The sequence below is a fragment of the Neofelis nebulosa genome, chromosome 10, assembly GCF_028018385.1.
Source record: "Neofelis nebulosa isolate mNeoNeb1 chromosome 10, mNeoNeb1.pri, whole genome shotgun sequence".
Classification (NCBI taxonomy): domain Eukaryota; kingdom Metazoa; phylum Chordata; class Mammalia; order Carnivora; family Felidae; genus Neofelis; species Neofelis nebulosa.
In genome coordinates, this window is record NC_080791.1 from 75,149,410 (window position 1) to 75,175,181 (window position 25,772).

General features: G+C 49.1%; 1 protein-coding gene and 1 long non-coding RNA gene across 3 annotated transcripts in view; both read left to right on the forward strand.

Moving 5' to 3' along the window:
• The window catches only part of NAV2 (neuron navigator 2), a 741,392-nt gene that overhangs the window by 173,744 nt on the left and 541,876 nt on the right, over window positions 1-25,772 (forward strand). The window lies entirely within an intron of this gene.
• Window positions 15,560-23,788, forward strand: LOC131487597 (uncharacterized). Its single transcript, XR_009249843.1, has 3 exons — window positions 15,560-16,509; window positions 19,575-19,743; window positions 22,441-23,788. It is a non-coding gene; the product is annotated as an uncharacterized LOC131487597 (long non-coding RNA).

Consider the following 25,772-nt stretch of genomic DNA (forward strand, 5'->3'; position numbering starts at 1 on the left):
CCACCCCGCACCCCGCCCCCCCGCCCATGACTCTCCCGTGTCAACAAGATCAAGAACACGTGCCTGAGCTGGCACTCAAAGTTCTCCATGCACCCCGACCCACCTCTGGGATCATACTAATAGTTATAGTTGTGATGGGGAATAATGATGGTTGTCGATTAACATAATCAGCCATCTACCTTCGAGGCCTCACAAGGCGAGAGGTGATGTCCTAAGCACTTTGCTTGCGTTACCTCGCTGAATTTTGATGACAACCTCAGGAGGTAGATGTTAGGTCCCCGTTTTCCAGTGAGGAGACTGAGGCCGAGAGAGGGCAAGTCCAGAGGCTGCTGGACTCCAGAGCCCAGACCTCCCTCTACAAGACCATTACCCATAGAGCTAAGGCCCAATCTTCTCTTCCTGTGTGCCTTCCACCATCTTCCCTCAGGTCTGCTCATGCTATTCCTCTACCAGGAAGTCCTTAAGAAGCAGCATGGTGTAATGGGTAGGTCACAGGCTCCAGATCGAGTCAGGCACACCAGGGGTTGGAGTCCTGGCTATACCGTGTCCCAGCTGCCAACCTATTTAGGCTCCCTGGGCCTCAGTTTCCTCACCTGGAAAATAGGAGCATGGCATGGCCTCGCTGATTTGATGAGTCAACATATGCTTAGCACCTGGTTGATAACACGGCTCACCTGTCCGAGTTCTGCCTGAAACTGGAGGCCCAGCCCTGGCGTCCCCTATATCGTCCCCTCCATCGAGAACTTCTCTGACTGACCCAATCAGTTGACATTTCTTCTTCTGAACTACTCTGTGCCGCCACTATGTATGTCCCTTGCTCGTCATATCACTTGAAGGCAGAGGCTGACATTGACCTAGTTCTATCCCCTGTAACATGCAAGAGCTTGATCAAGATTTGTGGAATAACTGCCGCAGGGCTCTTCACTGTCTGTACGTCGTCTCCCTCTCCAGCACCCTCACTCTGTACCCCAGGGTCTTGACCCTTCACTCCCTCATCCCACACTCGTGCCCCACCGTGCCCAACTGCCTGTGCTGCCTCAGACGTCAGTGTTCTCTCCTCCCTCCTAGTCCCTCTGTCTGTATCGCCTACCTCGATTCTTTCCCTGGGTAACTTCTGCTCCTCCTTTAAGAATTGGTTCAGGCAGTCTCTCCTCCTCCAGGAAGTCTTCCCTGATACTCCAGGCTGGTTAGATACCCCTCTTCTATGTTCCCTCGGCCCCTCTGCTGACCTCTCCTAGCACTTGTCACAATGTATTTGCTGTATTTGTCCAGTTGTCTATCTTGACTGCTAGGCTGCGATCCCCTGGGGGCAGGGACTACGTCACGGTCGTTTTTGGAGCCCTGGCATTTGACACAGCGTTCACCGTAAAGCCAGTGGTTGTTGAGAGGATAGAGGGATGAATGGATGGATGAGTGCCTGGCTGAAAAACTCTCAACACTTGCTATTTGAAGTATCTGCTGACTGGCTTATGCACTGTCTGTGCCCATGATGTGACTCGGCCACTTTTGCCGTTGCATCCTGGAGACTGCACCAGGCTGTTAGGGGACAGGACCCAGAACTGCAGAACTGTGTCTAAATCTGCATGTGCATTTCGTGCTTCCAATTCAAACCTTGTTCATTAGCACAGCAATTAACAGCAGTGCCTAATGACAGATGGTCCGGCTGCGTGCCTGAACCCCTGGCTCCACGGTGGGTTTGGAGTGGGGCAGACACGTCTGGCAAGGTTGATGTTTTCATTGATTTAGCAAGTCTGAGCTCCCAGGGCTGCCGGCAATGGAAATAGTGAGCTGACGTCAGCGCCGGCATTGGTGGGGGCTGGGCCTAAAAGGGCCAGGCCTCGGAACTAGCGCTTGGAGAGGCTGGGAGCGCGTCCTGGGGCCATTCTAATCCTAGCATTTTTGTTTTTTTTAAAGATCTGAATTTCATATTGGGAAGCCCTTGATTTTCTCAAGCCACTAAGCTCTAGAGAATTCTCTGGGAGCTGGTGTCCCTTTCCTATTAATTCCTTAGAAGCTTCTGGGCTTTCTGCAATCATTTTTTAGACTTGTAATGACCAGGCCCCTTGGGTTAAGCTAACGGACACGTAGAATTTAGTATTAGGAGTTGTGTAAGATCTATGTTTGTATAAACACAATTATATTTAGGTGACTTCGGGGAGAGAATTTTTTTTCCTTCCTTTTAATCCCTGGTTTGAATTGGCTCAGGAATACTCATTCCTCCATGAAAGAAATATCAGATTGGCATTCAGATGGCTGTCTTGGTCGTAAATTCAAGCCAGAGTGTAATATCCTAAACCAGAGTGAATTTCACAGAGCTGGAATCCATCCCAGAGTTATCCTGCTATCTATCCTGAGATAGAGCTAGAAAGGATCTTCTTTTCCATCCCTTCCTCCTCCCCACACACAGGGAAACTAGGACCCAGAGAGGTACATTGATTTGCCCAAGAACACACAGCAAGCTAGTGGCCCAGCTGGATCCTCTTCCCTACACCGTGTTTCAGATCATCAGAAATGCTCAAGCTTTGCCATGTGCCCACCTCAAACCACTCCAGCAGGTTCTTTAACAGGTACGGGGTATGCTTTCTCCATGGCCTGTCAACAGACTCAGTCTGAGTCAAAAGGAAGAGAGGGTGTGGACTGAGGAAGGCTGTGGTCTGTTGTTAGTCATGAAGAAAGCACACGTCTCATTGTGAGAGGTGTTGACAAGGAGCCCTACTAGAGAAGAATGTTAGCTACGGTTGAGGAGTCCCCCAGTAGGGAGCCTTTGTGCCATGGCACTTCTCTTGGATGGGGGGCTGCAGGCAGGATTGGTTCCCATAAGTGCTGGTAGGAGAGATACCCGTGGTGTAATGACCTGCCCTCAACAAATCTTCTTACCAAATGGACAGACTTCCTGGAGAGAACCTTCCGGTGCTTCCCATGCTCCATTTGCTGTAGGCCCTCGCTCTCCCCTTCCTCCCTCGTCGGTCTGTAATCCTAGGTATTGATCTGATGACCTGCTGAGGGCACTGTGAGGAAGAACTTGGTCCTCCTGAATCTTCAGCCTTATGTGCAGTTTGTCATCAGAGGACAGAGAAAAGGATTCCTGAGACCAATGTCTTAGAGCTGAGGTCCACGTGGTCTTGGTGACCCAGGGACAGGTCCCACCTCCCCTGGCAGTGTTCCCCACCCCCCTGTCTGGACATGCCAAGGTTTAGGGGGGCATTGTAAAAAGTCCTGGAAGAAGGGTTCATTCTCTCTCAGCATCATGCCAAGAATGTCCACGGCCTTATTCTCAGTTGTCACTGGGGCAAACCTGTCCTTTCTTTGTCTTTTTATTTTTTTTGAAGACTTTTTAGTTTTTCAGTAATCTCTGCACCCAATGTGGGGCACCAATTTACAGCCCCGAGATCAAGAGCTACGTTCTCTACCAACTGAGCCAGCCAGATGCCCCTGTCTTTGTCTTTGTCTTTTTATATTTTATTTTATTTTATTTTATTTTATTTTATTTTATTTTATTTTATTTTATTTTATTTTATTTTATTTTATTTTATTTCATTTCATTTCATTTTTTTGGTCTTTGTCATTTTAGAAACTTGTCCCAGGGCCCTACCACTAAAGGAGGGTTCAGGCACACATTCCCCTCTTAGGACACAAAACCATGATCAAAATTTATCTAGTCTTGGGGACATTTTCTCCTTTTCTTCTTGGAAGACAGTCTTTTTTTTTTAAATCAAAATATAAAGGTAACAGGAAGAAATTTTGATGGGGAAAAAAACATTTCTCCTATAACCTCGTCATCGTATCATAATAATTTTTCCTTCCAGGCTTTGTGTGGGCACGTATATTTCATGTAACTGTCACTTTAGTATAAATATAATTTTCTTTGTACTTTTAAAATTTAGAAAATTCATTTTACGTGCTCTATTAGGGTGCAGAATAAGCTTTTGTTACTTTGTTTAACAAAGAGCCCCTAAAACCAGTGGTTTGAGCAAAGCGGAAGTTTATTTCTCTTTGATGCGAGAACCCAGAGAAAAGTGTCTACCTTTATAACGACCATCACCACTATACTAGTGTTAGTATATTACCACACCACGCTGCTCCCACTACGGCTATTACCCAAAATTCATTGAGTAGTGCTGTGTCCCAGCTAATGTGCTCTGTGCTTGAAATGTGAAAATTCCTTCTAATCCTGACCTTATCCTTTGGAGGATTACCATACCCGTTTCACAGATGGGAAAAAGTCACCCTCCCGGGGTCCCTCAGCTAGTATGCGACAGAGCTAGGGTAGGACTTCACATGCTCTGCCTCACAGTCTTTTTGGGGGAGCATGGTCACCAAGACCGGAAGGGCCAGAGATAGGATCCGGGCCGGAGTCGCCTGGCCAAAAGTTCCCGCCCTTGGTAGAGGTGAGATCGGGAGTCTCCACGGCTGGAAGAAAGCAAGGCAGATAGATAGATGCCTGGGGTGCTGGGGAAGGACTTGAGGCTCGCTTTGGGGACTGGTTTCGAGGAGCTGGGGAGGAAGGGCGTGTTAGGGTTCCCGATGACAAGAAACAAGGAAGCACTCTTGCTGCAGTGAGGAAATGAGTTCACTGATAGGAGGCAGCTTGTGGACCTGCCAAGAGGCTGGAGGCCAGGCTTAGGAATGGGCAGGCAGGGGGGACGCCGGGGGATGGCCAGGACCCCACCAGGTGCCTCAGGGGCAGTCTGCTGGGGCTCCCGCAGTGGCCCTGACCCCGTCGGCTTGCACGGCTGTCTCCCGTGGGCAGCCTGGCTGCAGCCCTTGTCACAGCTGCCACGGTCACCGCTGGACACTGAACGTGGCCTCTGCTGCTTCTGACATGCCAGCGGAGTGCTCCTCCTGGTTCCTCATTCCTGTGCGCTTTAGTCAAGCACAACTCTGGGGATGAAAGGAACGACTTCCTCTTTGTCTCTGATGAGTTTTTCTGCTTCTCTCGAATGAAAACGCAGAGAGGTCCCCTGACTTGTGCATGCACTGTTAGGCATATGTTAGGTCACTGGAAATCACAAAGTCCAGTCTCCACCCTGGAACTGGGATGCCGGGTCCTGTGTGCTAACTCCAGCTCTGCATGCGGTTTAAAGGGGGAATCTCCGGGGCGCCTGGGTGGCTCAGTCAGTTGAGCGTCGGACTTCGGCTCAGGTCGTGATCTCGCGTTTCGTGAGTTCGAGCCCCGTGTCGGGCTCTGTGCTGACAGCTCGGAGCCTGGAGCCTGTTTCAGATTCTGTATCTCCCTCTCTCTGACCCTCCCCCATTCATGCTCTGTCTCTCTCTGTTTCAAAAATAAAGGTTAAAAAAAAAATTAAAAAAAAAAATAAATAAAGGGGGAATCTCTACTTCTCCTTCCGGGGCCAGCCTCAGGGCCAGCCTTGTCTCCGGGCGTGCGTAGGATCAGACTCTCCTCGCTCTGTTCTCCCTTCACCCTCGGTTGACAGACTGCCGGCTCCAGGCCAGGGCAGAGAGAAGGAGAAGGGGAAAGTAGGAAAGAGAAGATGTCACTGAATTGGCATGCCGTGGCAGCCGGCTTTGGGCTGCTCCGTGGGGCCGACACTTAAAGCTGCCTCTGCAGCCGGGCCCCTGCACACTTTCTCCTAGATCCCCGTGTTGCTCCTGCAGTTCCTGACCCTGGCTGCTTGCACTTGACCCTGAAGTCACTGCTGGCCTGGTGCCCCACAGGAAGCCTGAAGCTTTCTTTCTGCTGAGGTCCGTCGTATCCCCGGTCAGCTCCTCCTGCATAGCTCTCCCTTCCACGTCTGGAAAACACCATTTTTGTATCCGCAAACCCTAGGAATAGGGGAACAGAAACTCTTCTTTGTGTCCAAGTATCCCGTATGGCTGGTATTTCTATAGAAGTCCCAGGCCCCTAGGGTTCATGCCCCCTTAACCACTGCTGGGGAGGGAGAGTTAGTTTTTGCTCCGTGCAACAGCACCTCTGTCTGTCTGTCTGTCTCTCTACTGACAACCATGCTCCCTTGCCTTTAATTTTCTCAGGCCGGTATCAGGCACTGGCCCAATGAACCTCCAGTCTCCGGTGGACATACTTCAGGCTCTCCAGCACTCTCCACCACTTTCTCTAAGCTTGAGGTAGTGGCCCCCTCAGCCCCCACTGCTGCCCCCGGTAGCCCTCTTCAAATCCAGGACTGTCTTGAATTTATCAGACACTGACCATGAACTTCTGCATCCTGGCCTTCACAACACTATGCAAAATACACAATATCTTTTTGTCTGTCTTCGGGTCCTGGCTGAAATGGACTCTTAGTCCTGATTCACAGGCTGGGCTGGTCCCTTCTGCATGGTGGGGCCTGTCTCCCACCAGAACCCCTACAGTGGAGAAATCCGCAGGCTTCCCTGAGTCTCCCCCTGAGGGCTGAGAGCAGCCAGATCACAAGGAGATAACCCCCTCCTCCCCACCAGTCCTGAAGATTAGGCTACAATTATTCCTCTTAACAAATGGTTGGGGCGTGGGAGGGGAGACTTCTCCAGGAGCTTTGTTAAAGCAAACCGCGTTCATCCCTTCATTCCCTGCTCTGCGATACGGTGGCAGACATGAAGGGTTAATAACTTTTGCGCCAAGGAAACATAACACACTCTTAGTGCCTGCCCCCCAGGCCAGCTGCACTTTTCAATCTTAGAGAGGGCCAGGGGGCAGCAAAGGGAATGAAAGAGTGATGGTAGAATGGAAAAAAAAACAAACAAGAAGATGGTTTCAGAGAAGACCTTTTGCATGAGCCCCCGTTAAATCTGCCCTGGTACATCCTGGGCATTTCCCCTTCCCCTGCCCATTGGAACAATAATGAGTATTTTGCAGTTTAGGGGCAGCCTGTAGATGACTGTATTTCTCACATGCGCAGTATGACTGCCAGAGGCCTGAACCCCATCACCCAGCCCCAAATCAGGGACGAATCTGGCAGGTGCACAGAGTTATTCGGGAGCATTTACCATCTCCCTCTAGGAGGGAGCCCGTTTCCTTTAACCTTGGGGCTGCCAAGGAGAAAGGCTATGAAAACAGCGGTTCCTGTGTCTTTGGATTTCACAGACCAATAACATTTTTTAAGGCTGGGAAGAAACTTCTTTTGTCAAGGAAGGGCATCGAAGAAAAAAGAAACCTAAAAGAACATTTCCTAGCACCATCATTTCATAAAACAAAGGACATCGTAGTGTGTGCACATACACACACACGCACGCGCGCACACACACACACACACACACACACACACACACACCAAGTAGGAAGGAACCTAATCTCAGAATACACAACCCTTTATGATAAATGAATTTAGACTTTTGTCTGAAAACGGTCCTTACTTTTCTTATTTCTCACTTACAGTGAAGTTAAAACTTCACTGTAGTCTGTTCCTTGGATTAAAGCTGAGAAAGCATGAGCTGGAGTCACTGAATTAGTCACAAGGTTAAGTGCAGTCGTGTATACAAACAGCTCCATATCACTGCATTTACTGATGTCAGTGTTTAACATACAGATGTGGATTGCCTAGTTCTCCCTGGGCGCTGGGTTTGTGTGGAGATACACATGGCTCCCTGACTTCAAGGGAGTGTGTACCTGGGTCTGGGATATGGAACTGTCACCTCCTCAGAGAGGTTCTCCTAGACTACCCCATCCATACTGGCAGCTGAGACCCTCCCCCCTCACCATCCCCAGTAATTCTCTAATATCACCTTCTTTTTTCCTTCAGAGCCCTTGCCTTCATGGAAATTGCCTAGTTTGTGTCTTTGTGGCCCATCTTGCTTTGTGGCCCATCTCTGCTCTCTAGAATGTTAGCCCTGGGGGTGCAGAAACCATTCCCTCCTGATTCACCACTGATGCTCCCACGTGGAGGAACCGGGGTTCCCCAGGGCAGTTGGGGTAGGGAGGGATCCCAAGACTGGAGCAAGGGGTGGAATGAATGGCCTCACTATCCTGGGCCTCCTCACCCTGCACATAACCTCCCACCTGCTATGAATGGCTGACCTGGCTTCTGAGTCACTGGAGCTCCAGTCACGAAAATAACTTGGAGTGGAACAATAGTGTTTCTTTAAAGGAAGGGGAAAAAAAAAAATCTGCCATCTACCATTTAGTTCCTTTGCTCAGAATGTAGAGGTTGCTGGAAGGTCATGGACAATATTTAAAATAGAAAACTGAAAAGGTTCCCCACTGCCCTCCCTCCAGTGGAAGTCAGCGAGCCCAGCAAAGCACACTGGGGGCAGCAGGACAATCTTCCTCACTGGCTCACGTCGGAAGTGGTCAGAGAGCTCTCAGGCATTAGCATCCCTGTCGCCCTGGCAAGGAGGCAGGTGTGGGGACTGCCTCTGTGTGGGGCTGGGCACAGTGTGGTTGTTTCTCAGGGGATCATTGTAGTTACAGAGAAGCGACTGCAAGCTCCTTCCGCTGGGTGTAGCTACAGGAAGGCAGGCTAAGGTGAAGCTCAAAGCCACGCCCTGGGCGTCAGGACCCAGAGAGTGAGCTCTGCGTTTGTGGGAGAAGCCGGTTAGGTGGTAATAATGTGAGTTAATATTTGCTTAGAATTTGCCATGTGCTATGTGCGTGCACCAGAAATGCTCATAACAATCGTATAAAATAGATGTGGTCATTATCTGCTCTTCATGCGTGAGGACACTGAAGCTCGGAGGGGTTAGGTATTTCCCCTGCGGTCACACTGCTGATGTATGACTTTGCAGGGACTCGGATCCCAGGCTGCCTGCCACCCCCCGCCCCCTCCCGCTCCCACTGAGTGTATGCACACCTCTGAGCTCACCTCCAGCACGCCCTGGTTTGGTGATAAGCCCCAGAGCTCAAATTCTAGAGGTTGGAACAACAAGAATAATAATAGTAATAAATGACTACAGAGTACCTAGTAAGTGTCAGACACTGTGAAGGTGCCTTTTTTTTTAAGTTTATTTATTTTGAGAGAGAGAGAGAGAGAGAGAGAGAGAGAGCAAATGAGTGGAGGAGGGGCAGAGAGAGAGAGAGAGAGAGAGAAAGAAATCCCAAGCACGCTCTGTGCTGCTAGCGTGGAGCCCAACATGGGGAGCCTTGAACCCACGAACTGTGAGATCATGACCTGAGCTGAAATCAGGGGTGAGACACCTAACCGACTGAGCCACCAGGCGCCCCTGTGCAGGTGCTTAGTGAATATTAACTCATTTAATCGTCACGACAGCCCTGAGAGGTACATCTTCCCATCCCCATTAATGCGGGTGAGAAACAGACCCCAGTAGTTTGAATGAATCTTCCAACTCATACAGCCACAAAGCAGTAGATTCAGAATTTGAACTCAGGTTTGTCTGACATCAGTGCTCCCTCAGAACCATCATCCTGGGGGAAATAATTCATTCAAATATTTATGGAGCACCGACTATATGCCAGGCACTGTCCCAGAGGACAGGGATTAGGCACTAAACAGGAGAGACAAAAATCTTTTCCTTTGTGGGGCTCACATCCTGGTGGAGAAAACAGACGATAAATGCAGAAAGCAATAACCCTGTGTAATTTCAGCAAATTATAAGTTATTTAAAAAATTAAACAGAGTGGGGCACCTGGGTGGCTCAGTCAGGCGTCCAACATCGGCTCAGGTCATGATCTCACGGCTCGTGGGTTCGAGGCCCCGCGTCGGGCTCCGTGCTCACAGCTCAGAGCCTGGAGCCTGCTTCGGATTCTGTGTCTCCCTCTCTCTCTGCCCCTCCCCCGCTGATGCTCTGCCTCTCTCTCTCCCCAAAGTAAATAAATGTTAAAAATTTTTCTTAAAAGATTAAACAGAGTCATGAAGCAAGAGTGAGGGTGGTAGGGAGCTGGGGGGTCCGGCAGCCTGTCTTAACCACCGGCCCCCTCCAGTGGCACACGGAGTGGACACTGTAGGTGGGCAGGACAGCAGGGGACCAGTGCAGAGGCCATTGCTATAATCCCGGAAAGGGATGGGGGTGGCCTGGAGCAGAGTGGTGGTGGTGGATTGGTGGGAGGCGGGTGGATTCAGGGTTTATTTTGAAGGGAATCAGCAAGATTTGTTGATAGATTGGATGTAGATTAAGAAAGAAAGTGAGGGGTCAAGGGTGACCCCCAGATTTTAGGCTAAACAACTAACAGGGCGGAATTGCCAGTTGCCTAGCGGGGGAAGGACCGGAAGGTCGGGAATTCAATTTCATTATTTGTGTTGGAGGTGTTTATCCCCCATCCAAGGGGAGATGTTGAAAAGCCATTGTGATTTATGAGTCTGGAATTCAGAGGGTATTCTGCAGTAAGCCTGTACCATATTTCATCAAATATGAGATGCCACTGACCGGGACCCCCATTATTTTATGTACTAGTATGAAAACGCGCTGCCAGTTAAACTAGGGCACGTCCCAACTTCGAAGATATTAAAATGTGTCTCAGAATCAACAGGGTATCGTCAGCGTGGGAGTTTCCAGAATAGAGATGTTACTCAAGGTGGTGGGAGGGGAAGAAATCACCAAGAGCGTGACAGAGCCTAGAGAGAGACAAGAAATGGGAGTCTGAAGACTCTGCCCAGCGGACGGCAGAGTTTTCAGCAGGCACCCCCGTGGCCCCGTTCCAGCCAAATGCGAAGTCAGGCGGGTCACACTCTTCTTCACAGGCAGGTGCCGTCAGGCCCCTCCCCGTGAGGCTCCAGCCTGAGGGTTCAGAGCTCCGAGACCGTGCTGGCTGCACAGCACACGGCATCACCTGGCTCCAGTACGCGGCGTCGTCCAGAAAGCCTCACCTGGCTTCAGTCCTGGCCTCAGTTTCCTCACCAGAGAACACGCATACCGTGTCCGCTCTACCCTCCCCAAACCCAGGAAACAAGCCGGTCTCTCTTCTGGGCCTTGGATTCTGCCCCTAGAAAATGAGGATGTTGGCCAGAGTAATCTCTCAGCCCCCTTCTAATTCGGGCGTTGTGGCAGTAACGTGAGCAGCAGGGCTTTGAGCGTCTACAAGGTGATTTACAGAGCTGTTCATCATCACAAACAACCATTCAGCCATCCTGGGAGAAGGTCGGACCACCGAGAGCCCAAAACCCCGTTGCACCCTGTTGGTCAGTGACCTCCCGCTGGGTGTCAAACCTCGGGAGCTCTCTCTGCTTTTCAGACCGTTTCGGGGGCTACGAGGGTTCTCTGATAAAGCTTACATCTAAGCGGCCTGCAGGTGTTGTCAGCTCTGACAGTCGCTCAGAAGCGGAAGCCACAAAGCAAGCTTCGAATGGCATCCACTTCGATCCTCAAGTTCCACAAACGCTGCTAAAGGCAAACCCGAGCGTGGCCGAGAACAAACCCGCCGGGCCTCCAAACCCTACTTCTCTGCCCAAGATCGTACCGCACGCAGTTCGCCACTGGAGACCCACGTGAGCCCACGGTGCCCGTGCCTCACCCCAGTAGCCCTCGCACGCTCTGCACCCGGTGGAGTTCGCACCTGCCCTACCCCCTCCCGCTTTCAGCTCCCCCCATTCACTGCAGCCCCCGTGCCCCTGGCTCCAGGCTGGAAGTCCCCACGGTGCTGCTGAGTACCGGGTTCCCGGTGCGTGAGGGGGACGGCCACCTGTCTTGTGGATGTCGATGCAATCTTCGTGGCCGCTGCTCCCAAGCTGTTCTACAAAACTGGAGCGTGCTGTCTCGGAGCAACTTTCTGTCCAGTTTTGATCCCTTAGAGAGTTTGCCACAGCCTCTATCATACTTCCGTGTTTCTTGAACAAAAAACAATGTGATACGAAGTTTTACTTAAAAAAATTTTTTTTTAATGTTTCTTTATTTTTGAGAGAGAAAGAGCACAAGGGGAAGAAGGGTGGAGACAGAGAGAGAGAGAGAGAGAGAGAGAGAGAGAGAGAGAGAGAGAGTCGGAAGCAGGCTCCAGGCTCTGAGCTGTCAGCACAGAGCCGGAATGCGGGGCTTGAACCCATGAACTGGGAGATCATGACCTGAGCTGAAGTTGGATGCTTAACTGACTGAGCCACCCAGGCGCCCCAAAAAGTTTTACTTTTTCACATGGTAAACAAAAAAAGACCATTCAAGTAAGTATATTATTAGTCTCATTTCACACATGAGGTAGCTGAGATCGAGAAGTGGGGCAGGCCACTCAGAGCAGTGGAGCCAGGCTGCAAAGCTGAATATTTAAATTTTTTTTAACGTTTTATTTATTTTTGAGACAGGGAGAGACAGAGCATGAACAGGGGAGGGTCAGAGAGAGGGAGACACAGAATCCGAAACAGGCTCCAGGCTCTGAGCTGTCAGCACAGAGCCCGACGCGGGGCTCGAACTCACGGACTGCGAGATCATGACCTGAGCTGAAGTCGGCCGCTTAACCGACTGAGCCACCCAGGTGCCCCAAAGCTGCGTATTTAAAGCCAAGGTCTCTGGCTTCTAACCAAGCTGCCTGTCCCCCTGCTGGGACTAATGTGTAATTCTTGAACTAAACTTAGTAGCATGGTGGCTAGCGCCCAAGGGTGTCCCCTTCCTATAATATGATAAATGAACTTCAGGATCTCCCATGCTCTTATGGAAATGGAGTGGCTCCTAGAAAAGTGAATAGAAAGAGGGGCAACTGACATTAGGTGTAGAGGTAACTTATACCCAATCCTGTGGACTCAGAGTCCAGTGCTCTCTTAGACCACATTTTTACATGTCAAGGGCCATTGTCTACACAGAGTGGTGCTGAATGGGGTTCCCTTGGTCAGAGCAGCTGGCCAAGTTTGCCTGATCTCCTCTGTTGTCATGAGAGGGTTTCTTGGGCAAGAGGTGGGAGGGAAAACCTGGATTTGAGTGAGTTTGTGTGACGGGGCAGAGCTGACTGTTGGCGTAGGCCCAGAGCTGCCCGGGGTCAGTTGCTGTCAGCACCTGCATCACGGTTGTAGTGTAAATCTTGGCACTGGGGGGATGTCCTGTAGCATCCCTGCACTCTACCCACTGGATGCCAGTAGCAGCCCCCCAACCCCAGTTGAGACAACAAAAAATATCTCCAGGCATTGCCACGTGTTCCTCGAGGAGCAAAATTGCACCAGCCCCTTCCCCCGTTTGAGAACCATCGGTGTGAGCAATTTCCTTACCCTCCAAAGAAGGTCATCGGCTAACCGCTTCTTTGCATGTCCCGGGGACTTCCTGGGGATTCTCCACGTGGCATCTGACTGCAGGGCAGAGTGAAACCTGGACTCCGGTATAACCAGGTTCTCCCTGTCCTTTCACTAATTGTCCTGCTAGAGCCACCTCAGAGCGAAACCTTCTCTGGACAGGTGCTTTCTCCCACTCCCTTCCATGTCCACTGGGCACGTTCTTCTTCTCCTCAGACACACCAAATGTGTTCCCACCTCTTTCTGCCTGTCTGTGCATCTCCTTCTCATCATGCAGGTCTCCATTCACACTGCATCATCTTATGGGCCCTCCTGATTATCACTCCAGTTATGACTTGCTGTATCTCTCTGCCTGAGTTCCTTCAGAGCATTTTTCCACACACTGGTATCATCTTGTTCGTTAATTTGCTTATTGGTTTCTTGCGTTCCTCCCCCACGGGACTGTAAGCTTCCCAAGGACAGAGACCTGGTCCAGTCCGTTCCTGGCTGTATCCACAATGCCAGCTGCAGGGCATCGGCTCATTGTTGCTTGAATGATTTTGGTGAGCACTTATTAGGCACCTACTCTGTGCCAGGCACTGTGCTAGTTGCTGAGAATGTCAAGGTGAATAGCACAGTCCCTGCCTCCTGGGAACTCGGTGCCTTGTGGAGGGACAGCAATGAAGGAAGTGAGGATAGAGAAGTATAGGAGCAGGTAAACCTGCCTGGGAGGTGAGGAAAGATCTCTGGGGAGGTCGTTCGAGGGGAAAGAGGAGCACACAGCAGCCACACAGCCATGGACATACAGGGGATTGTGGATGACGCTAGGTGACAGAGAAGGAGTGTAGCCCAAAGCTGGGTGCTGCAAGAGGGCTAGTGTAATGTCTGATGCAGCAGGAGGTGAGGGTGTGGAGTACAAGAGGCCTGGGATCCCATATGAGGAAGCTGTGACCTTATCCCGTAGCAAACGGGAGCCACAGAGGCAGCATAGGCTCACGGTTAAGAACTTTGGTGTTGACATTCGTTTCAGATCTTGGTTCAAATCCTTACTCCGACACTACCACATTGCGTGACTGTCCCAGAAATGTCATGTCTTTTAACCTCAACTTTCTCGTTTTTGAAATGGGGTTCACGTTTATCTTGTTGGGTTGTTGTGAGTGTAAGATGAGTGCTTAGCACAGTGCCTGGCACATAGTAAGTACTCGGGAACTCATTGCTGTTCCTCCTGGCGTGGTTAACAGGGAGGCATTGGGGGTTTTCCAAACAGACGAGGGATGTGACGGTAGCATCTCAGCAAGGTCGCTCAGGCAGCGGTGGGAAAGCAGGTGAGACGGGAGCCAGTTAGGAGGTTGCTGGAATGAAAAGGGAGGCAGGGGAGGGGGGGCATGTGTCCTGGGACCCGGAGCCTCTAGTGCGGCAAACTGCAGTGGCAGTAGGTGTGGCCATACTCCACCCCTCAAAGGAAGGGCATGGGGTGTAGAGGAGGAGACCCCAAGCCTGACAGGTAATAGACACCTAGTGAGGACAGGTGGGGACTACGGCTCAGCCTGACCTGGGCTCCCTCAGTGGCTCACAGCCTCTGCACCCCTGGAAGATACAGCCAGCCCTGCATTTCAGACAGCTCTCATCGTGAGAAGGGGTGGCTTGCCGTTTGCATGGGTGATATACTTTTAATTAAAATGGTAATCATTTGAGCATTCCTTAAAGTTTTACTTTGGGAATTTGCCTTCTTGCCAGCTCTGCCCTAATTTGCATTCCCTTTATCTCTTATTAATAAATTGTATCTCAGCAGTTTCCTCCACCTCCTTTGATCACAGAGTTGCAGCATTTCTGAGCCAAACTCCATTCCGTGTTGACATTCAGGGTGCCGTAGACCCAAACTTGGGGCTTGAGAATTAGGGTCCTCAACTCCCAACAACATAGGGACCCATCTTCTTGCTGCCCAGCCGAGCCGCAGGCAAACGTACAACAGGTGCGCCTCTGAGGTCAATAGTGCAGGACCCCATGGGGGCAGACCTTTTGAGGAAGGACCTAGATTAGGCAGATAGGCCCGAGGCAGTGGCCACAGATATATTAGGAATCCAGGACCAGAACTAGGAAAACAGAAGCAGGAGCTAGTGGGGTAGCTCATGCTTCAACCCCAGGCTCAGAAAAGTTAAGTGACCTGATTCGGGTCACAAATTCAGGTAGTCAAAGGTTAGGGAATCAACAGAGACTCACATTTACTGGGTATGTACCATGTACCAAGTCCCACGTTGGGTGCCCTATGCTCATGGTCCCTGGTACTAGGCCAAGCCAGCTACGCAGGTGTAGACGATTTTGTCTCCAGTCTCCAAAAAAGAAAACCAAGTCTTGGTGAAATTAACCAATATCCCTAAAGTTACCCAGCTAGCAAGAGGTCCACTGGCGTTAAAGTCAAGGTCTGTCCATCAAAGACCTCTCTCAGCTGACTGCACCATGCTGCCTGCGTTAGAGCCAAGATCTCCTGGGTTGAACCCCCTGACCTATCTTTTAAGGTCCCATCTGGAGGGTGTTGTTAGACCCTTGCTACTCAAGCTGTGGTCCAGGGACCAGTACTATCAGCTCACTTGGGTTCATGTTACAGATGCCGAGTCTCTGTCCCCAAACAACACGTGTGAAGAATCTGCATTTTGACAAGAACTTCAGGTTGTTCCAATACTCACCAAAGTTTGGGAAACAGATTAGAGATTTGATATTTGTTCCGTACCTACTACATATCTGCACCAGCCTGCCAAGGTCAATGCTATTACAACTGAACAAACATGGAAAAGGGTTTGTGACTTCTCCCGGGTCTTATATGCAGTTAGTGGCAGCATCCAGATATGGGCCCTAGGCGTGGCCCTGACCTGGATTCTAGAAGCTGAGGTCTGAGATTATCCTGTTATTTTCAGGTTGGTGTCCTTGGACTTCAGGAAGATGGTAATGGCTACTGGGAGCCATTTTTAGCATTCCTCAAAGCCCAACTGTTATCTCCTACTTCATCCTAGTCAGATCGTAGGGACATGAGCTCAGGCACAAATGCCTTTGCTTTTGGCAAGAATTATAATGGGCCATCCTGGAAACTGGTTATTTCCTGGGGAGAAGGAGTTTGGATTGGCAATCATACATGTCCTTGATTAATGAAAAATGGAGACATAAATTAATTACCTTTCAAAAATTTGACGTGTATAGGAGACAATGGCTTTCAAATTGCAAAGTTCATAGTGGGGAGGAGATTATAAAAGGAGTCCCTAGGGGTTTAGTAACAACTTTTCATTTGTGTTGAAGAAGAAAGCCCGTGGACCAACGTCACTAACCATCAGGGAAATGCAAATCAAAACCACAATGAGCTGTCACTTCACACCCGTTGGAATGGATATTATCAGAAAGACAAGAGATAACAAGCACTGGAGAGGCTGTGGAGGAAAGGGAACCCTCACGCACCCATTGGTGGGAATGTAAATTGGTGCGGCTACTGTGGAAAATAGTAAGGAAGTTCCTCAAAAAATTAAAAACAGAACTACCGTATGATTGAGTGACTCCACTCCTGGGCATTTATCCAAAGGGAATGAAGACACTAACTTGAAAAGAGATGTGCACCCCCATGTTCATTGCAGCATTATTTACAATAGCCAAGACATGGAAACAACCTAAGTGTTTATTGGTGGAAGAATGGGTAAAGAAAATGTGGTCTATGCACGTGCATGCACTTGTGCATGTGCGTGCACGTGCGCGCGCGCACACACACACACACACACACACACACACATGCACACACACACTGGAATATTATTCAGCCATAGAAAAAGAAAGAAACCCTGCCATTTGTAATACCACGGATGGACCTTGAGGGTATTATGCTAGGTAAAATAAGTCAGACAAAGACAAATACTGTATGATCTCACTTATAAATTTAATCTGAAAAATCCAAACCCAAAGAGAACAGACTAGTGGTTACCAGAAGTGGGGGGGGGGGGGGCTGGAGGCTGGGGATTAAGGGGAACGTGTGAAGGTGATCAAAGGGTACAGACTTCCAGTTCAAAGTTGAATAAGTCCTGGGGATGTAACGGACAGTGTGGTGACTATCGTTAACAATGCCGTATCGCATATTAGACAGTTGCTAAGAGAATAGATTTTAAAAGTCCTCGCCACACGCACACGCTAAGTGTAATTATGTGAGATGATGGATGATGGATGTGCTAACTAGACTTATTGTGGTTATCATTTTGCAAAACATACAGATATCGGATCATTACAGTGTACTCCTTAAACTTATGCAATGTTACATGTCAGTTTTAGCTCATTAGGGCTGGAAAAATAAAATTAAAATTTCCAAGTTAAAAGAAGAGAAAACCCATAGAACTGCAGGGAGCGCTGACATGGGTGTTATCACACGCGGTCTCTATTTCTCACTAAGCCTATGATAATTGCAACGGTAACAGCAACATATAATATTAATAATAATAATGGCATCCGATATGAAAAAACTGCCCACTCTGTGTCAGCTGATGTTCTAAGCCAGCCTCCCAAAATTTTATGAGGAAGGACTACCATTAGATCCATTTGTCACCCCCATTTTACAGCTGAGGAAAGGGGGACTCGGGGAGAGTACGTGACTTGCCCAAGGCAACTGACCTGATAAATGGTGGAGCCTGGATTCAGACCCATCTCCCAAGTACCCTGGGAGTACTTTCCACAGCACCCTGCCTCTCCTGCTGCATGGCTTCTGTTTGTCATGCCATTGAGGCTGACAGCTACACTTCAGCATTTCAGAGTCAGGGCTTTAGAATTGACCCTCTCTCAGCAGCCACTAAGTGGACCTTGTCTTTTCCTTCCGCTCTTAAGTGAATTCTGGACACGGTCACCTTTACTCTCTGTTTGCAGACTGGCTTCTCTAGTTCTGGACACAAACTCACAGCTATTTCAGGTCTAGACCAAGTGCCTTTTTCAAGTCAAACGGACCTGGATTCAAGTCCTGGCTTTGCCACTTTCTGCGTGACCTGGGCAAGTTTCTTCATCTTCCTAAGCTTTGGTTTCTCTAAAATGGAAATAACGATAGCACCCACCTCATAGGGTGTGGTGAGGATTGAGAGGTAAAATATATGTGAAAGAATTGGCCTGGAGGTTGCATTTTGCAGGGAAAGCACCTGAGTTCCAGAGGAAGGAGCAACTTGGCAAGGTTCTGAGGCTTCTCAGAGGAGGGGCTGGAATCCAGGCCAGGGTCACTTACCTCACCTCACCTTCTGCACCATCTGTGCTCTGCAGTGGGTTTGATGGCAAAATGCCACACAGAAAGCCACTGAGACCACTGGAGAATCTCAGTTTGCTTTTTGGTTCCCATCCCTTTAAGTATCGTTGACATTGGAAGGGCCCAGGTGAAGTCCAGTAAGGCAACTGAGCTAGAAAAGGTGACTTCTCTAGAGTGGCCTGGCCCAGAGGGCTCTCACCTATCATTCGGTTTAACTGTGAACTTTTCTTTTTTTTTTTAATATTTTTTTAATGTTTATTTATTTTTGAGAGAGACAGGATGAGAGAGAGCGAGCGAGCACAAGTGGAGGAGGGGCAGAGAGAGGGAGGCGCCCCCTAACTGTGACCTTTTCTGAGAGGTCTCCCCTGACCAAGCTTTGGAAGCTCACTGTTCATATCCTCGTATAGTCCTCTGTTTTATTTTCGATTTACAGCTTTCTTATTTATATTTTTATGCTTCATGCCATTCTGCATGTAAGTTTGTGTTTTATTTAATGTCTTTTTTAATTAAACTTTTGATTTTGAAATAACTCACATGCTGCTGTAAGAAGTAATACAGGGAGATCTTGTTTATCCTTCATCCAGTTCCCCCCAATGGTCAAACCTTGTAAGATTATGGCGTAATATCACAACCAAGATACTGACATTGTGTTTCTTTTTTTAAAAAAAAAAAAAGCTCCTTCCAGGGGTGCCTGGGTGGCTCAGTCGGTTAAGCGTCCGACTTCGGCTCAGGTCATGATCTCGTGGTTCGTGGGTTCGAGCCCAACGTCAGGCTCTGTGCTGGCAGCTCAGAGCCCGGAGCCTGCTTTCGATTCTGTGTCTCCCCCTCTCTCTGCCCCTCCCCTGCTTGTGCTCTCTGTCTCTCAAAAAATGAATAAATGTTAAAAAAAATTTTTTTATAAAAACAAAGTTCCTTCCACTAGAAATTTAGGCCATTAAACCAGTGACGTTGTCTTGTTCAGCACAATATTCTCAACATCTAGAACAGCACCTGACATACAGAGGGGTATTGTTAAATGTTTGCTAAATATATGAATAAAAAAATACAATGCAAGAGCCTGTGTCATTTTCCATCTGTTCCCTCTCTCTACCCAGTCTTTTAGTGTCTCTGTGATACCTGGACAGCCTTACTATGGAAAAGTCACAAGTTTATCCAAGCTCTGCGTACTGAGTCTCTGAGTCTCGTTAAGATCAGTTAGCCTTCAAAGTGGGGTGAAGATTTTGCGGGGGGTAGTAAGTATGCATAGTTTGAAGGGACTCAGTTTCCAGATACTTATTCAATTTGTTCTTCTGCTCTTTTCCGAGACTGATCTGCCCAAGAAGGAGACCTACCCAGAAGGGTTCACAGAGGCTCTTCTCCTACTTGACAAAAAATAGACCCCTCTCATCCCAAACCTTAACAGGATGTTTTGCCCTTGGATTTCAAGCCACCTGCGGTGTCAAACAAAGGGATAAATTGAAATGCTAGTTTGGAGTAAGTCATCTTTAATGATTAACTATGGTACCTTAAACACACAGAGCTTTCTGTCTTTTCCTGAATTGTGCATATTCCTGATATAGGCAAAGCATAGCACTGGAAATATGGTCTTTGAGCTTGCGTTGAGATGTTTTGAATCCAGAATACACAAAGAAGTATGGCTTGGTGATATTGATCTTCTCAAGGTGCTTGGATGTTTTTCAGGACGACCATTTTTTTCAGGCTGTATTGGTAAAAATCCATGGATAAAATTGATATGTGATCTCTTTCCTATTTGATATGCTTTCTTCCATTAAGGTGGTTCAACCTTATTTTTTAAATCACGTCATGAGATACTTATTCCAATTATACCTCCTTCTAATTTTGTTCCATCTTATAAAATGTATACTATTTGCTACTCCCTATTAACCCAAAGTACACTTATGTATATGCATAATGACAACTTTGAGCTGATCAGTTTAACGACGCACAAATGTTTTTTCAACATTCTTGGTGGGGGCGTGATTGGAGCAAAAAGACTGAAAGCCACTGACACAACACAGCCATTTGGGAAGCCCATTATCAGCTGCCATTTTGATTCAAGATTTAATGTCGTTGGCATTTGGAAGCTTTTTTATTGCATCCCAAATTTGATGCAATTAGTCTACTCCCTGAAAAGTTATCAAGAAGCAGCCAGGCTACAAATGCTCAGGGTTGAATAGTTCCCTTGAAAGAGGCCTCACTGTGTTGAGCTGATAATCAAACGAATGGCTACGTTGAGATAGGTCGCCAAGGGGGACCCACCGCACCCCCATCCCTTATCCAAGCCTGGGCTCTGTTTCTCGCCCGATAGGAACGCATAATCCCATCAGCGCCAATGGGAGTTATGTGCCTGCGGTACTGGAGACAATAGGCCGTCTGAGAGGGACAATTGTTCCCAGCAACTGAGGGAGTAAACACAAATGGCTGTTCCCAGCCACCATCCAGGAAGGGCCCGGCTGAGCCCCCAAAGCCCTTTCTTTGTTAGGCTGCAGAGCTGGAGGATGGCGGACGAGGACGTGGCCTCCCTTCTCCTTCAGTGACTGCCATCCCCACCTCCAGTGGCGACCTATCTCTGGGGCATCTCCCTAGCTTGCAGCCAAGACTAGTTGTAGGAGGCCTTCCCACCTTCTCTCCTCCTTGCTTCTCACTCTTTCTAAAGACAAACCCGAAGAGCCTTTTCTAGTTCATTCTTCACAACGAAATCATGATCGTATCAATAATAAGAATTGCAACCATTTATCGAGCACTTATTATTAGCCCAGACACCAAGCATTTTATACACATTGACTCATTTAGCTTCAAATGCTTTTGGCAGGGTAAATATCATTGTTCCCATTAAACAAGGCAAAACAGAGCCCTGCATCTGGTAAACTGTAGAACCCCTTCTCAAACTCCCAGGGCTATTCAGTGTCCAAATGCCGCGCCCCATTTCTGCAACTGTTTCCTTGGAGATACTCTGAGACAAAGTTTCAGAAATGCTGCCAATATACCTGCCCACTCCCTCCCAGTCCCTCTCTTGGAGATTCCCAATGCACTGTAGTTTATTCAAAGGTCTGGACGTCCTGCAAGAAGGAACCTTGTGAACTTGCTTAGCTCAGTATACCCCAAGTTTTTATCCTTTTTCGCACAGCCCAGATCACACTTAGTTAAGGTCAAGGCCACATTGTGTTGATGCGGGGAGAGGGGCTAGAAGGAGTTCTAAATGTGTCCAGCTCTTGCACTCACAGCCCCTCCGCCAGCCGTGGCAGAGCTCCTGACTGCTGCTTTGGCTTTGGGTGGCCGAGGAGGGAATCACAGCCACGTCCTCTTACACTGCTCTGGCGGCAGCTCGAGCTCCACCTTCCAGCGTCGACTATCCCACCTTTGATACTAACCATGTGACCTGCTTTCCCATAATAGGGGAAAAAGACAAACTGTTCCCGAATACAGGGAAGGAGAGATAGAGTGCTGTTTTGAGACTCTCCTGCCCTGAGTTGGAGCTGAAATACACCAGGGCAAGAGTTTTAACATACCTGAAAGCTTTGGGTCCTGGTCCACCTCTGGACTGGAAGCCCACGGCAGGGTCCCCATGTGATTTTGGCTGTCCCTGGGGCTCTCTGCAGCAGCAGGCTGAGGCCAGGGCTCCTCCACTGTGCCCCGGGGGCTCCTCCTCTACACTGGGATGTTCTCACAGCTGAGGCCCCTCATCTCTTTGTCCCACTGGAGGGAAGGGACAGAGCCTCAGGCGTCAGGCAGAGCACGAGGTCCAGGCTGATGTGGGACATGCCCAAATGACATGTCATGGGGATTTGTGGGCCTCACCGGAGCCATTTCCTCCAGGGGGTCATTTTATTTAGTTCCAATTGGACCCTGTGATTGGTCTCAGCCCTGGGCCACCTGGTGTCCTGGCTCCATATGGCAACGGCTAGGAAGATGCCATTTTTCAATTGAAATATGCTTCTGCCCTACTGCGGATCAGTCTGTAATTGCCTTTGGCTGAAAGGGGGGCTTTGATTTTTAAAACTAAGCCGGGAAGTCATTTCTTCACTTCTGATTTGTTGAGCTGATGGGTCAGTGTCTTCTCTATTAATTCAAAGTGAGAGTCACAGCATGGGAGTGACAGGCAGGGTTTTAGAGGTCAGCAAGGGCCACCGTTGACCTCGTACGGGAATCCCTTCCACCTACCCTTGACAGATGGCCTTTCATCTTTGGCTGAGCGCCACCACAGACGGGGAACTCACTCCCTCACTGTGCAGACCTGCCTGCTGCCGGCCACCCCTCAGTTCTTTGACCCCACTTGGAGCTAGGAACGTGTGCCCTTCAAGGAATGCTCACTATCTGCCAGACTATGCCAGGCATTTCCTGTGCAGGTCTTCTTTCGTCCTCATAATAACTCTCTAAGGTAGGTACTCTTATTATCCCCACTTTGAAGAATGAGCAAAACAAGTCACAGAGGGTTCAGGAAGCTGTTCAGGGTCTCACAGGCAGTAAGTGATGAAGCTGGTGTTTTCCAAAAGGCTCATTCCAGAGCTTGTAAGCCCGTGGCTTTCAGTGTTGGAGAAGAAGAGCTCATGTTGGTTGAATATTTACTAGAAACCGGGCTATGTTCTGAGGTGTCCCCTATATGCTGTCGCGTTTCATCGTAACAAGCTGTGAGGCAGTTCTTAGTGTGCCCGTGTTAGAAACGAGGACCGGAGTGTCCGGAGACCGTGATTCAGCCAAGGTCACCAGCAGAGCCACGCTTGTGAAAAGCTGCCATTCTGGAAACTGAGACTCTGGAAATTTAGGAGTTTGTCTGAGGTTTGAGCTAGAAGTCTGAGCAGAACTCAGAAGGTGGCCCGACTCGACCACGAGCTCTTCCTTGGCTTCCTGCTCACCTCCAACCCTGCGCCTTCCCTCTCCTGTCACCTGGGTCCTGGAAGACAAGACAGGGCCCTCTGAGGAGAGGCTAACCCACCTCCCTGTCTCCCCCAATAGCTTTAACATGCTTTCCATGTAGCTGGTTAAGTGTGGGTCTAACTGCCCAAGTGTGAGGACCACCTAACTAGAGACAGCTCATGGTCTCTTCCAAGTTTGGAGTTCTAAGAATCCCTCCATCTCTCCTTGGTCATCTTCAGAAGAGGGTCATGTAAAGCAATGTAAATTTGGAAGTCAGAAAGACGTGGGTTCCAATCTCCTCTGTGTGACTAAAAGCAGATTGAGCAACCTCCCAGAGGTGCGGTTTCCTTGTCTACAGGATGGAGATAAAAATGACTGCCTTGCATGGTAGTCAGTCTGCCTGTTTTGGAAGAGGGGCTGCCTCCTAGAAGTACTTTCTTCTTCTTTTTTTTTAATGTTTATTTATTTTTGAGAGAGAGAGAGAGAGAGACAGAGTGCGAGCAGGGCAGGGGCAGAGAGAGGGGAAGACACAGAATCCAAAGTGGGCTCCAGGCTCCGAGCTGTCAGCACAGAGCCCAATGTGGGGCTCGAACTCACGAGCTGTGAGATCTTGACCTGAGCCGAAGTCGGATGCTCAACCGACTGAGCCACCCAGGTGCCCCCCCTCCTGGAAATACTTTCTAAAGGTATCTCTGAAGTTCCAGGAAACATAGCTTGAGCTGTTGATAACCTGCGTTGCCCACTAATATAGCAGCAACCACTGCTGTGGCTGAGGAGCCATCCCTGTGTTTTCTGTGTTTGCTTGCACACTCTCATGTCTGTTTGTGCTTCCTTTGTCCCCACAACAAACCCCACCTAATCCCATTGACCCAGTCTCTCCAACTTGACTCCTCCTTTAAGAAACGTTTTAAGAAAGGTTCAGCCCGTTGTAGGAGTTAAACTCCACAGGCTCTGGAGTCAGGCGTTTTGGTGCTGTGGGCTGTGTGATCTCACACAAGTCAGGCAATCTAGCTGAGCCGGCCTCCCTGAGCTAGAGTCATTCAAGGTTAAAGACGTGTTCCTCGTCGCCATCAAACATCATTTCTCTTCCTATTCCTTGCCCTCTGCGCTCTCCCTTTGGCCACCTCTGAGGCCGACCTCCCAGCAGTATCACCTCCTCTCCCTCTTGTGTTTCCAGGCTCATGCTCTTGGTTTGAGCTGAAGGATAATCTATCAAGTGTTATGATGGACACAAGTATACTTTATAGCCTTATAAAAAGGAGCATGCCAATGTAAACCACTTCTTTTTGTCCTTCCAGGCCACATCTTGTGAATTAAATACATTACTATAGCAATATGATTTGCACTGTATGCATGCATTCAGATAATATTTCTTGAGTATTATGTAGGTATGTAGTGATTATACCATGCCTGGTGCATAGTAAGTGCTTGATAGATGTTTGGTTGCTGAATAAATGATTGAATGAATGAATGGATTACTTCAAGGTAGCAGGACACGGGCAGAGCTGGCTGCCATCTAAACCAAGTGACTTAAGGGGTGTGAGAAAGAGATAGACTTTGGTTTCAGACCCTCTAACTCTTGAGTTCTTTCTGCTGTGAGTTTCCAGTATGAGCAGGATGGGATCCATGCTATAAGCCAGCCACAGATTTCAGGGGTGACAGTGTAGATGGAGGTCACCATAAAGGCCGGTTCAGATCTGTCATCCCCAGCACTCACTGGTTCCAGGGCCCTGCTTAGGCAGAGTTGGAAACCCAACGTTTTGAGCAGCCATCAAGGCTTGAGCTGGGTTCTGCCTCCCGGGAGTCTCTGTTCCACACTTGGGAAATTGAAGTCAGGCAGGAGTTGGGCGGGCTGTGTTTCACTGGGGGCACTTGTCTGTGCTGATGGCTGGAGTCGGGGAGCGAATCCACTCTTCAGAAGAAATGGGTTTTCCTGTGCAGCCTCTTCCCAGTTCCTCACCCCCTGGCTGCTTACCTGGCCACCCCATCCTCCTGGAAACAGTGAGAAGAAAGCATGGGAAGCCAGAGTGGGCAACTGAGTCCAGCAGAATGAACACTGGCTTTGGAGCCAGGCAGAGGTAGAAGGAGCCTGGCTCCACCCATTAGCTGTAAGACCACAGGCAAATCTTCCAGCCTCTCCCTCAGCCTAAATCCTTGCAAATGACTTAAAGCAAAGGGATGGGAACGGGAATCATAACACCTGCCTCATCGAAAGGCTCCACACGTGTAGAGCACCTAGCACGTGCCTAGACTATGGTCAACATTAGATTCTCCACCTCTCCATCCTGCTTTCAGCACAGGAGGCAGTGAAGCCAGTTTGGAGGAGAGAAGTCACCGAGATTAGACCCTTTCCTCCCACCGAAGCTGCTCTGGGCCCTGTGGTTCTCATCCATCATTTGTTTTCTCGTCCGCCTCCTGTATGCCCCAGCCCTCCTTGCCAACATGGGCATTTATGGTTAGGAGCTCCCAGAGGGCCAAGTTGCTGGCCAGCCCTAACTGGCGACCATTGTAAGGTTTCCTAGGATGGACAGACGTGCATCTCAACGCTGCCTCCAGCTTGGTTTGCACATGGCAGCCCATGGAGTTATTGGCTACATATGTGCTTGGTCTTCGTCTCTTTCCCTTGGAGACTCTTGTTTGGTTTCATT